We start from the raw sequence: 14,667 nt of genomic DNA on the forward strand, positions 1-14,667 counted from the left end.
TTTAACCACATTTATGATATAATCCTTAACTGGCTTTTCCAGTATTGAACATGGCTCCTGATAACAATAGTATTTCTTTTTTTGAGAATAAGAATTTTTACTCTTTCTTTGTGAATCATATGTAATCTATTTTTTAAAATCTTGCTGCCATATATTGACTAGGGCCTCCAGGACAATCTTGAAGCAGGTTTGAACCAGGGGGCATTTTTGTCTCATTATTAGTTTTAAATGCAATGAATCTGACACTTTACTAATATATACTATGGAGACTTTTGCTTGATAGGGTTCATAAACTTAATGAAGTTCTGTTCTATTCCTAGTTCACTAGCACTTTTTAAAAATTAATGAACTTTTAATTTTAAAAGTTTCAGATTTATAGAAAAATGCAAAAATATTATATATGTGTATGTGTGTGTATATATATATTTTGCACATTCATTTTCCCTTATTAACAATTTATGTTATTATGGTATACTTCTTACAATTAGTGAACCAATATTAATATATTATCATTAATTAAAATCAATACCTCATTCAGATATCTATACTTTCTATCTCATGTACGTTTTCTGTGCCAGGATCCCATCTAGGGTACCATGTTACATTTAGTCATAACGTCACCTTGGGCTTCTCCTGACCGTGCAGTTTCCTAAACTTCCCTCATTTACCCTGACCTTGACAGTTTGAGGGAGAGGGTACTAGAGAGGTATTTTATGGATTCCTTCTATTGGAATCTGTTCTTATTTTCCTCTTGATTAGATTATAGTTATACATTTTGGGAAAGAGGCCATGGAGATAAAGTATCATTTTTGTTACATCATATTAAGGGTACATACAATCAACATGACTTATCACCTTTGTTATTAATCTTGATAACCTGGTGGGGGTAGTGTTGTTAAAGTTTCTCCGCTGTCATGGTACCCTTTTCTTTCCTTACTACATTCTTTGGAAGGAAGTAATTATGTGCAGGCCCCACTTCAGGTCTGGAGACCTATTCTCCACCTCACTGAAAGCAGAGTATCTACATAAATTCTTAGAAATTCTTCTCCTTTGTCTATTCTGTCTTATGTATTTTTCACACAATTATTTATTTATATCAGTTTGATAATGCTTTAGGTTATAATTTAGTACTGCTTAACTTATGTTGTTGCTCAAATTATTCTAGCTTTGACCACTGGGAGCTCTTGGTTGGCTCTTATGTCCCTTTGACATACCTTAATTTCACTTTTATTTGAGTACATTCTTATTGTCTGTGACAGCACAATCCTCCAGGTTCATTTGATGTAGCTCCTCTACATTACAAGAATTGGCCATTTCTCCAGGAATTCCTGGTTCTTTTTCTTAGAAAATCATTTTAAAAACGAAGATCTAGGCACTAGATGCACTTGTTGCTATTGAGGTGTCATTGTTTCTAAACCCTCTCAGTGGCCAAAGCAAGTAAAGATGTGTGTGTATGTTTAACCCTTATGTATACATATATCTATACATGTTTCTATATGCAATCTACTTTCATCTGTATTAAACTAAACATCAATTCACTCTGATGTCTCCAACTGCAATCCATTACCATATGGGTCACTCTAGTCATTTCCTCTTGATTATTCGTAACATCCCACTGCAACAATGAGAAACCTGGCTGTAGAGGACTACGTGCTCACAAACAGGGTGTTCCCCATAAGTCCTGCTCTCGCAAACGAAGCAGGGCGTTCCCAACAAGTCCTGCTCTTGCAAACGAAGCAGGGCGTTGGGGGCCTGTTCATATGTAAACATCTTGAAAATCCAGAAAGTCAGGGAAAGGTCAGAAAAACAACGATGTGTCATGTGACTTGGCAACATTCCACAAACGACTGTATAAAATAAAGCGGAGCGCGCCATTCGGGGCGGCCGCCATGTTTGTCTTGTCTTGTGTTGTCTTGTGTGTTCATTCCTTTGTTTAGGAAACACGCGGACCCCAACATCTGGCGCAGCGAGCAGGGTCCGTGGCTCCACGAGAGCAAGGAACCGGAGGGGGAACACCCCAGGCAGGTAAATAAAGAAAGGGGGACCCACGGGAAAATTATGGGGAATTCCACCTCTCTGGCCTCTGAATATTTGCAGTTACTCCAGGGACTGTTGATGTCTATAGGAGTAGAAGTTAGTTAAGGAACATAAGACTTTGAAGTGATTGTTTGCCCATGTTGAACAACATTGTTATTGGTTTCAATATCAAACCAAAGTGCAGTTAAATCGAAAGGAATGTTTACAAGTGGTTAAAGTCCTGCATCGAGCTCATCAGCGGGGGCAAACGATGCCTCTGACTTTGTGGACTTTGTGTAATTCCATTACTCAGGCATTAGAGTTACTTGAAACTGACTCGGAGCATGGCGATACTGCCACAGGAGGTGAGGCATCTGAAGGTTTAGAGAGGAATGATCTTAGAGAGGAACATGTTTTGCCCCAGTTATTGAGGACAAGGAATTGGAAAAAGAACTAATGTCTCCTTCATCTGAAGGAAATTCTGATTTGCAGCACATTTTAGAGATGTTACAACAGTTGTTAAAATTGCAAGATACCGCTGCTCCTGTTTCTCCTATCTCTCTGCCATGAGCCTTCCCTGTTACCTTCCCTTATGCTAAAAGGATTTCCCTTTGCCTCCACCTCCAACCTCTTTGTCTATGTCAGGTCAGGTTTTCTCTGTGCCTCTTCCTCCTGTAGGAGAAAAGAAGGAATAGAAGGAAAAGGGTGATTTCGAGGAATTAGATTTATTCCCAATAACACGGGCTGCTTTCGGCCCCAATGCTCAGTTCCCAAACGGTGGCCAGAATGTGACTTTTACAGCCCTACAATTTAAATTTTTGAAAGAAATGAAAGCTGCAATTTCTAATTATGGACCTCAATCACCGTTTGTCCTTGGCCTTCTCGATTCCTTCTCTTCAGAACATATGATGATTCCTATTGACTGGGAAATGTTGGGACAGGCTGTCCTTGATCGTTCGCAATGGCTTCAATTAAAAAGTTGGTGGTGGCCGGGCGCGGTGGCTCAAGCCTGTAATCCCAGCACTTTGGGAGGCCGAGGCAGGCAGATCACGAGGTCAGGAGATCGAGACCATCCCTGGCTAACATGGTGAAACTCCGTCTCTACTAAAAAAAAAAATACAAAAAAAAAAAAAAAAGTTGGTGGTGGGAGGAAGCAAGAGTACAAGCTAGAAAAAATGCTTCCTCTCTTTATACCATATTCAGTAGAAGAGCAGCTTACGGGTTCAGGACAATACGCCACTCTTAATGTTCAGGCAGGCCTAGATGATATTGCTCTCACTCAGATTAAAGCCTTGTTTTTAAAAGCGTGGACTAAGGTTGAAATAGCAGGTAAAACTTCTTTATCTTTTGTAAAGATCCTACAAGGAGCCACAGAGCCATATGCTGTAGGTTCAGGCCCTGCTTAAAATTCTTTTGGATACTCTGGCTTTTGAGAGTGCTAATCCTGAGTGCCAAAAATTGCTGCGTCCTCTAAAAGCTAGTGGGGCTGATTTAGATGAATACATTCGGGCTTGTGCAGGTGTTGGAGGAGCTATTTACAATGCTCAATTGTTTGCTGTGGCACTTTCTAAGGCTTTAAAAGGCAATTCTAAACAAGGTATATACTATCAATGTGGGAAACCCGGTCATTTTAAAAAGGAATGCCGGAAAAAATTAGGCTTTTCTGCTCTAAAAGAAAAAAGGTTACCATCTAATATGTGTAAACGATGTGGCAAGGGTCGACATTGGACCAATGAATGCCGTTCAAAAACTGATAAAAGTGGGAATGTACTGTCACCCTTCTCGGGAAACGGAAGCCGGGGCCCACAGGCTTGGGGCCCCAACAACTACAATGCAGGCCTACCCTAGTACCCAGTGAGCAGTGGCTTACAACATCAAGGAATGACCTCGAGTCCTCCTTAAAGACATCTTACCCTACCCCAGTTTCTCAGCTTTATGCTGCCACTAAGCAGAGTGCCGCTGCTGACCTAGCTATTGTCCAGCCTTATACTTTAACTCCTAATAGAGGAATATATAAGTTGGCTACCGGAGTGTGTGGTCCTTTGCCAAAGGGACATGTAGGACTTTTACTAGGTTAAAGTAGCAACGCTATGCGGGGGTTAATGGTGGTCCCAGGAATAATTGATCCTGATTTTACTGATGAAATCCTTATTATGGTACAAGTCTCACAACTTATGCGCCTAGAGGCAGGGGAATGTATTGCATAATTGCTTTTATTGCCTTTTTTTTTCCTTTCTTATCTGGAGATGTATCTCGTCAAGGAGGTTTCGGTAGTACTGGGAAAACTGTTTTCTGGGAAACTTTAGTTTCTGATCAAAAATCTTTATGTTCATTGCAAATTAATGGGATACTTTTTGAGGGCTTAGTCGACACAGGAGCGGATGTATATAATAATGTTTGGCTCAATGGCCTGATCATTGGAAAAAGAAACAAGTATCGGTTACTCTATCCGGCCTAGGTACTGCTTCTATAGTCTACCAAACTGTCGAGCCCCTGAGCTGTGTAGGACCTGAAGGATAACAAGGAAAAGTGTTCTTTTATATTGTATTTGGGGCCGCGATCTTTTACAACAATTTGGTGCCTTTTTAAGCATTCCTCATATTTCTTCAGCTGCCAAAAATATGATGTTCAAAATGGGCTACAATCCTTTAAACTCTTAGCCACTGTCCACAAGCCTCAAGCTTTACAATTGAAGTGGAAAACTACAACTCCTGTTTGGGTGGAACAGTGGCCATTATCTAAAGAAAGACTTAAGGCTTTAAAGAATTTAGTTAAGGAACAATTGGCCGAGGGGCATATTGAACCAAGTACTTCTGCATGGAATTCCCCTGTGTTTGTCTTGTCAAAAAAAAAAAAAAAGGAAAATGGCACTTATTAACTGATCTTAGAGCTGTAAATACTTGTATTCAACCTATGGGGACTTTATCCCCTGTAGCAGAAGAAGAATTGTCATTTGTAGAAAATAGAATTAATGAAGCTCACCTTGATTATATTGTACCCAATCTTCCACTTTCGTTGTGTCTTTTTCATACTCCCCATTCGCCAAGGGCCATTTTACACCAAGATAATAATATTCTGGAGTGGCTGTTTAGCCCCCCTTTTTATCACTTATATTCATTCTCATTCAGCTTTGCCAGGACCTTTATCTTTTGGCAATAGTCAGATTGATTCTTTATTTATTGGCAGTGTCCAACGGGCTCAAGATGAGCACCAACTACATCATACTAATAGTTTAGGATTACAACGGCGATTTTCTATAACACGCCGACAAGCCCGAGCTATTGTCAGAGCCTGCCCAACTTGTGCTCCTATTATTGCACCTTTTTTAAGTCCAGGTATTAATCCTCGAGGCATTCAACAAAATCACATTTGGCAAATGGATGTAACTTATGTTCCTTCCTTTGGTCGTTTAAAATATGTTCATCATACTATTGATACGTGGTCACATTTCCAGTGGGCCACGCCATTACCCTCTGAAAAGGCTGACTCTGTTATTACTCATTTACTTACTTGCTTTGCAGTTATGGGAGTCCCTGCTGAATTAAAAACTGATAATGCCCCTGCTTATTGCTCTCGCAAATTGGCTGCCTTCCTCTCTTTATACCATATTCATCATTCCACTAGTATTCCATTTAACAGTCAAGGTCAAGCAATTATTGAAAGAGCCAATGCTACCTTAAAATTACAACTTTTAAAGCAAAAAGGGGGAGATGGGCGAGATTCCCCAAAACATCAAATTCTGAAAGCCTTTTTAACTTTAAATTTTCTCAACCATTGGCGCCAATTACAGCAGTCTGCAGCGGTGAAACATTTTCAACAGCCTTTAGAAAAGCCGCAAAACAGTAATCTGTGGGTGTATTATCCTTCATTACAAAGACAATATTTAAAAGGAAAAGTTTTACAATGGGGCCGAGGCTATGCTCTTGTCCGTACAGGTGCCGGAAACGAGTGGTTTCCATCTCGACGGTTGAAACAGTGCCATGGCGAAGAGGAGCCAATCCAAACAGTTCCTGAAGGAATTCCAGGAGCTAAATCTGAGCGCTCAGAGAACATTCACCTTTGGAACTCGTGCGGAGCCCCCGACATGGGGACAACTGAAACAGTTAAGAAGCTAAAGGGGTTGTTCAACAAGCTAGGCAGCCTAAAACCCCACTGACTTTATTCCTGGCTATGCTGGCCGTAGTAAATTGTCAGGTAACAGCTGGAGAATTTACATACTGGGCTTATATTCCTTTTGCACCCTTATATCAAGGCGTGGCCTGGGGAGACAGAGAAGTCCCAGTATTTACTAATGATACTGCTTGGATGCCATCACCTTTTTTAAACCAGGATCCTGAATTAGACACTGGCACAGTAAATAGTTCATATCAATTTGGGGTTGAAGGGTTACCTATATGTCTTGGGGGTAGTCCGCATTGTCTGCATCTTTCTCATGAGGCTTGGGCTGTTCGCTATAACCATAGTCATATCTCTGCTTTTACTATGATTGTTGTGGCTCAAAGTTTCAAGTATAATCATACTGCAGTACTTTATGAAACTCTGCCAACTACATTATCTTTATGCCCTATCCCTGATGTGTCCGGAGGTGTTTCCCAACTAGAGTGGACTAGATGTAGAAGTAGTGGGCCACGATTATTAGAAGTAAAAGGGAAGAGTTATAAATACTTTGTTACAGATTGGAGTGTACATGGAGATTTTCAGACTAAATTCAGCCATGTCAACCTGCGTTGGCATAAGGTAATCACAGCATTTCTGCAGATGGCAATGAAACTATTATTTGGCATGATGGTGGTCTATCACCCCCTTGCCACATTTGGCTAATACCTCACAAATACAAGGTCATATTTGGAAGTTGCTAGCTGCTGGTAAACCAATGTTCACTTTCACGGGAAACATGTCCTTAAATCTTACTAATATTGCTAACCCTTTCCATATATCTTTGCATCGAAATAGTTCTAGATATGTTATTGCATGTGTAAGAAAGCCTTACTTCTTGTTGACAGGAATTTTTAAATGGGATAATAATACAGGGGTAGTTAACTGCACAAACAATTGTACATTCTTAAGTTGTATAAATACTACTTGGTGGAATAATAATTGGAATGAGTCTCATTCCGATTTATATATACTAAGAGCCAGAAAGAAACCTGGCTACCTGTAAACTTAACATGTACTTGGAGTGAATCTGCTGGGGTTACTCAAATTTATAAGGTTATGCAAGATCTTGTCCACCGCAGTCGGAGAATGGTTGGAATCGTCGTGACCGCGGTGATAGGACTTGTAGCAATTGCTTCCACTGCCGCTGTTACTGGATTAGCTCTACACCAGAATATACAAAATGCAGAATTTGTGCAACAATGGCATGAACAATCACATTTGTTGTGGCAGCAGCAACGGGACATAGATGCTCATTTGACTGAATGAGTAGATAATCTGGAACAAGTGGTTTCTTGGTTGGGAGATCAGCTAACAGTGTTGAATACCCGAGCTTTGTTGAAATGTGATTGGAACACTACCCAATTTTGTATTACTCCTGTTCCTTTTGACAGCACTGTACATAATTGGACTGAGATAAAGAGACTTTTAATTGGTCATAATAATCTTTCCCTAGAAATACAAGAATTAACACAGAACATTTCTGAAACATTTTGCAGTTACCGTTGCTCACTGGTGCAGATTTGATGACTGGTATTGCACAAAGTTTGACGTCTTTGAACCCTATGAGTCCTGTAAAAACTTTGCTGACCTCTGTTTCTAGTAATGTATTGATTGTTGTTCTTGCCTTTGTCATTTTTCACAGTCTGCTGGAGACGGTGCCAAAGGGCAAACACCGAATCCCAGCGAGCCCAACATGTAATGATGGCTTTAAAAGAAATTCAAACTTAAAAATAAGGAAAGGGGAAATGTAGAGGACAAAGTGCTCACAAACAGGGTGTTCCCCATAAGTCCTGCTCTCGCAAACAAAGCAGGGCGTTCCCGACAAGACCTGCTCTTGCAAACGAAGCAGGGCGTTGGGGGCCTGTTTATATGTAAACATCTTGAAAATCCAGAAAGTCAGGGAAAGGTCAGAAAAACAACGATGTGTCTTGTGACTTGGCAACATTCCACAAACGACTATATAAAATAAAGCGGAGCACGCCATTCGGGGCGGCCGCCATGTTTGTCTTGTCTTGTGTTGTCTTGTGTGTTCATTCCTTTGTTTAGGAAACACGCGGACCCCAACACCTGGCTCCCACTGTAGTCCATCCATTTTACTTAATTATCAATTCCAATGTACATAGGTAGTGGTTCTGAACTGATAACCCATATTCTTTATTAATTAGAATATAGTGCTGTATGCAATTCCCTTTAGTCTTATAGACTCCACACATTGGTGCCAAAGTTTTATTTAGGTCAGCAACTTTTTTCTCTACCATCTACAGTTAAGTATCTTAATACAGTTGTAATAAAGATAGGTTCTTTTTTCATATTCTGTATTTCATTCTGGAATCCCCTGACTTCGTCAATGATTTTCCAAAAATTGGCATACATAAAGTTTCATTCTTTGTGCATCACCTATTCCACTTTCCCCTTTCTTCTCACTCAACATTCTGTTAGCTACATAAATTTATACGACAGAGATGAAATATTCCAGCCTAGAGGTACTTGTCTGTTTCCTTTATTCTCTTTAAATTATTATTATTTAATCAATTATGAGTTTCTTTATATTCTTTTAAAACATTTTGATTCTGAGATCTAACATTTTTAGATCTATAAAGCTGGTTTCTCTATTTTCATTTGAGATGAGTCAGTGGCCACATATTTTGTATTCCTAGATAGATTTTGTTTTCTATTGTGTAAATTCTGTCCAGAAACACCGTGGAACAGGATCATCAATGACGCTGCTATTTAATTAAGCAAATAATACTTTTCATATTACTTGTTTATAGTAAATCAGTTATGACATCATAGTAAAAGGTTTTCCTTTATGTGTGCCTAATGTTAAAAGCCAGCCATGGATCTGGTACACTCAAAAATAGTTGAAACATACTGTGTGACAAATGATTTCTTAGTTATATCATAAAATTACAGTTTTCATCAAAAATACCAACTGTGGCAATTACACATAGTAGATACTCTAGTTGTATTGCCAACTTCTTGTTGCCATTTCTTTTATATGTATCAGACATGTAATTTAATAGCAATTGATCCCATCCCAAACTCTATAGATGAATCTTAATTTTTCTTACCCTAAGGGGTTAGTTTGAGCAACACAGACTTAAACCAACCAGTATATTGCATTCCCTCGGCCATAGGAATTATCACAGTGCTAGTACAATCAATACAACCCTGAAAACTTTTTTAGGTGGCTATGAGATAATACATCTTCTCTGTGTCTCTTGGATGTAAATGAGGAACTGTGACCCCAGTTTTTGATGGCAGCCATATTGTGAGTATGATTGAAACCAACCTGAAGACATAGCATATATATGAAAGCAAGAAGAGAGTAATGTCAGCAATATGGACCTAGAACCTTTATCTCATCCCATGTGAAACCTATCTCAGAACTTTTCAGTAATGTATTTATTTCAGCAACTTATTTGATTAAGTTGCTTTGAGTTGAGTTTTCTGTCAACAATCCAAAGTAATCAAACTGACAATTATAATTGAGAATAATGAAGCTTCAGGCTGTTTATAATTCAGTATGTTAACATTGCAGCATGTCTACTTTAATCCTCCTTTGCCTGTTCTTCCCCCTTTCTCAGCTTTCCATGGTCACAAATCATAGAACACTTTTACCTGCCACATCTGGACAACCTGTTTAATTCGTGAGAGAATTAAAACTTTCATGGATTAAAGTTTTCCAAGGACTTTATTAGCATAGAGCTGTGGCATAAAATGAAAAAAAAAAATCAATAAAGCAGTGTTTTTAAATTATTTACTTCTATTATTCTTCTATATTATGATTATTTTATATTTCCTAGACATGAAAATGTCTTACAAATACAAGAATAACTACTTTCTACTCTGTACCCGCTATAATAAATTAAGAACTTCAAACATTGTATTCAACTTTTAAGCAAATACGGGTAAGTTTCATTTCATTATGTAACATTTTGTTTTGTATTACACTTAAGCTATAGCTGTGCTTTGTTTTATAAGTAGATAAATCTTTATCCTCCTGTTTTACTACCTCTTCCACAAGACTGTTCATAGTAGACTAATATTAAAATCTATGAAAACCTACTATGTGTCGAGGATTTTATTATAATCTAAACCACGTTTGTCCAACCTGGGGCCTGCAGTTCACATGTGGCACAGGATGGTTTTGTTTGTGACCCAGTATAGCTCTGAATGTGGCCCAACACAAATTTGTAAATTTTCTTAAAACATTATTAGATATATGCATGGACCTTTTTCTTTTGTTTTTTTCTTTTTTAAGCTTATCAGGTATTATTAGTGTTAATATATTTTATGTGTGGCCCATGACAATTCTTCTTCCAGTGTAGTCTAGGGGGGGCCAAAAGATTGGTCACTTATGAACCTTTTAGCGACTATAACTAACCCACTTTGTAGACTAGACAATTGAAATTCATCTAGATTCAGTCATCTACGCAACATCACACAGCCACTAAGTGACTCAGAGGGTATTTGAAACCCAGGCATGTCTGACTCTAGTCACTTAACTTAATCATCACATTTCCAGGGTCTGTAATTCTCCCTTCCTTTGTCTTTTTTATGCTTGCCCACTTGTGTGGGAAAAAAAAAAAAAAGTGTTTTAACTCTAGCCCAGAATACTCTGTTGGGGAAGGAAAGAGGAAAGTGGAAAGAAAGTAAGGAGGAATAGAGCTTTCTCATGGCTTGAGGCAGTGCTGGAGTACATCAAATAGTCCTGTAAATTCCAAAAGAGAGGCACATGTGGATACCAGAGTGGGCATGTTTGAAAATGGCTTTTTCAATGCTCTATGGTGAAAACATGGTTTATAGATGATTCCCCATGTTTCTTAGTGACTCTATTCTTCTGATAGTGTGGATTCTACTTGGAGAGGCATGATTCTTAAAGAAATCCACATGTTCTTTAGAGACTCAAATTGATTTACTTATTCTTGTTTTCCTCTGTAGTTGGAGAAGGGAGGAGGTAAATGGCTCATCTTTTTTAGCCTTTCATGACATGGCCCATATGGAACTCCTTTGTTTTGACAATTCTTTTGATGCTAAACTGGTAATGATTAATCCCTTTTAAATTAGATGTATTATTGCATATTGCTTGCAGGGGCTTTTATTTTAACATTTCTTTCTTAAAAATTTTCAGTGACTTAAATGCATAAGAATGGATTTGTAAGACACTAAAATTTGGTAACTCTTTCTTAGAGTAAAAATTCAATAAGTACAATCATTCTTTCAGCCCAGCTAAGACCAGAGAACATTTCAATAGAAATGCCCACAATGAATATAATATATACTTTTATTATTATGCCAACCTTAGTGACTCCTTTGAAGACATCCTGGTAAAATTTTATACAGGACAGAAACACATTAATTTATGTGACAAGTTATGTGGTAAGACATGAAGACAATTTATATTTATCTGAAAAATTGAATGTATTTTAAGATAGATTCAGTTATGTAAGATTATTGAATTCACTGTTGTAATTGCTTATACATTTAGAGAACAATGAATAGTAATGGCTAATAAGTAGATATTTCTATAGCAGATGAAAGGGAAAAGTCTGTGGATATTTGGAATATTTCTGTTTATTAAGTATATAAATAAAATATATTCTTCCCTCATTTGGACTCATTTTCCTCATTAATTCAATTACCTGAAAAGATGGGCAAATATTCCTTCCAATCTAATTTGGTAAGTCTTAAACATTTATATGGGAAAGACTTTAGAGCAGCAATCTGTTTGAAGTGTGTGATGGAACTGGAATCAGTAGGTAGATATTTTTGAAAGATGCCTTTGCTTTTCAAACTTACCTTATTTTTCTCATAGTTCATTTTTTTTTTTTTTTTTTTTTTTTTTATGGCAGGTCATTAGAGCTCCACAGATCAATGCCATCTTGCCTGTCTTTATGCTGAACAGTAAAGAGGAAAGAACCTCATATCATTCTATCCTTGGAAAATTAATGATAATCACCATTGCCAATAAAAGAGTCTGATTACTGTTTAAAAAGTATGCCCATAGGCCGGGCGCGGTGGCTCACGCCTGTAATCCCAACACTTTGGGAGGCCGAGGCGGGTGGATCACGAGGTCAGGAGATCGAGACCATCCTGGCTAACACGGTGAAACCCCGTCTTTACTAAAAATACAAAAAATTAGTGGTGGCGGGCGCCTGTAGTCCCAGCTACTTGGGAGGCTGAGGCAGGAGAATGACGTGAACCTGAGAGGTGGAGCTTGCAGTGAGCCAAGATTGTGCCACTGCACTCCAGCCTGGGAGACAGCAAGACTCTGTCTCAAAATAAAATAAAATAAAATAAAATAAAATAAAATAAAAATAACCAAAAAGTATGGCCATAGCAGACATTGTATAGTCAAGGTTAGGCTGCCAATTAAAATATATACTAGTTTTATGGCCTTGCTGTGTAATTGGTGACTTTGTTGTTATTGAAGAAGTCTGAATAACAAGAAGAGGGAATTTAACATTCTTTTTATTAATAGAAATGAGAGCAAAGGTATATTATGCATACAATATTTTTTCATGTGTACTGAGAGATAGGTATTTTAGTTTCAAGCAGATAGAAAAAAAACTGTGAATTGATACAGTTTATAAGGTTAAATGCAGACCTATATATTTTTCAGGTTTGTGAGCCAATTTCCTTTATATAGATTGGCCCTTAGTCCTTCTAATAAACTTTGTGGCAGTTTTTAAACTAGTTTGAACCCACAGCGTCTACATGTTTGCACCATTGAAATGTGTCCAAAAATCCTTTAGTACTTAGTTTGTTCTATAAACTTACCATATGGTTGTTTAGAGTCTTTATGAGATATTTTTATTTATGTATATACAATATGTATTCACAATGATATGTTTATACCACTTATGTAATCAGAGTAACCATCATAGATATGTCAAAGCATGGTTCATCATATCCATTTAAGTTACTACATAATTAACTTTTATGGCATTGTGTATATGACAAAATGTCACTTTTAATGAAGAGATACATTTCTCCTTTATCCTTATATGTCTTATATATAATATAAATTTTAAAAAAACAAGCTAACCTATGAATTTTCAAATTAAATAAAAACAAAAGAATATGTGTCTTTGATGTCAACTTTGGTTATTAGGAAGAACTGAAGAATTCATAGGTTTTTAAATCTCTCTCTTTTTTTTTTTTTTTTTTTTTTTTTTGAGATGGAATCTTACTGCTCTGTAACCCAGGCTGCAGTGGTGCCATCTTGGCTCACCACAACCTCCACCTCCTGGGTTCAAGTGATTCTCTTGCTTCAGCCTCCCAAGTAGCTGCGACTACGGGCACGTGCCAACACGCCCAGCTAATTTTTGTATTTTTTGTAGAGATGGGGTTTCTCCATATTCATCAGGATGGTCTCAAATTCCTCACCTCAAGTGATCTGCCTGCCTCGGCCTCCCGAAGTGCTGGGATTACAGGCATGAGTCACCGTGCCCAGCCAGTTTTTATGTTCTCATTATGTGATTTTAGCCCAATATAGCTAGAAAATATAAAAAATGTGTAGCAGATTATTTTCCATTATTTTGTGGTTCTTAGATTGTTCATTTTAAAATATTGTGTGTGTATATATAGTTACATATATATAGAAAGAGAGACAGAGAGAAAAGTGGAGTGTATAAATATTCATCTGGATAAAAGTTTATTTCAATTATTCAGCTGTTTTAAACCTTGATTTCCCATTTTGTTTTGTGGAGATTCAATCAGTGTTCTTTATACATGATCCTGTTATTTACATAGCTTATAGCTTAGGGTGCTATTAAACACCTCATCTTACTTGAACTCTATGGTACCCTAGGAACATGGGCAGGCTGGTTTCCTTCCTCACTGTTAAAGGAAGGGCCAAAATTATTTAGAAATTTGCCCAAGTTTATGAGGTCAGTAAACAGCAAGGACAAGAAGAGAAACAAGCACTACTAGGAAACTGTCTTGTTTCTACTTTAATATGTTAATTACAAAATATACAACATAAATATTTAAGTTTAGCAATATATTATAGGAACAGTTCCTTCAGAATAATAACAACGTATATGACAGATATGAATAAATTTAACAATAAATGTGCAGGCCTATTTGAAGAAAATGGCCAGATTTTACTGACAGACATAGAAAAAACTTGAATAAGTGGTGAGAAAGATGTTTTTGGAGAGGAAGAAGTCAACTTTCTCCAAATTAACCTATAAACTTCACACTTTTCTAATCAAAATCCCAGTGGGACTTTTTTTAGAACTTGTCAAAAAGATTCTAAAGTTTATCTGGAAAATAAGTTAATGAATAGCCATTTTTTTTTTTTTATTTTTAAAGAAAAGCAATGCCCTTACCAGATTGTTAAATGTACTGTTAAACCGTAAAAATTATATGCAGTAGCATTGTGCCAGACTAGAAAGATCTGTGAAACAGAAGAGAAATGCAGAAACAGATCAACTATATATGGAATTTAATATATAATAGAGATAACATTTCAAACCAGTAGGA

The sequence above is a fragment of the Macaca nemestrina genome, chromosome 3 (assembly GCF_043159975.1).
Source record: "Macaca nemestrina isolate mMacNem1 chromosome 3, mMacNem.hap1, whole genome shotgun sequence".
Taxonomy (NCBI): domain Eukaryota; kingdom Metazoa; phylum Chordata; class Mammalia; order Primates; family Cercopithecidae; genus Macaca; species Macaca nemestrina.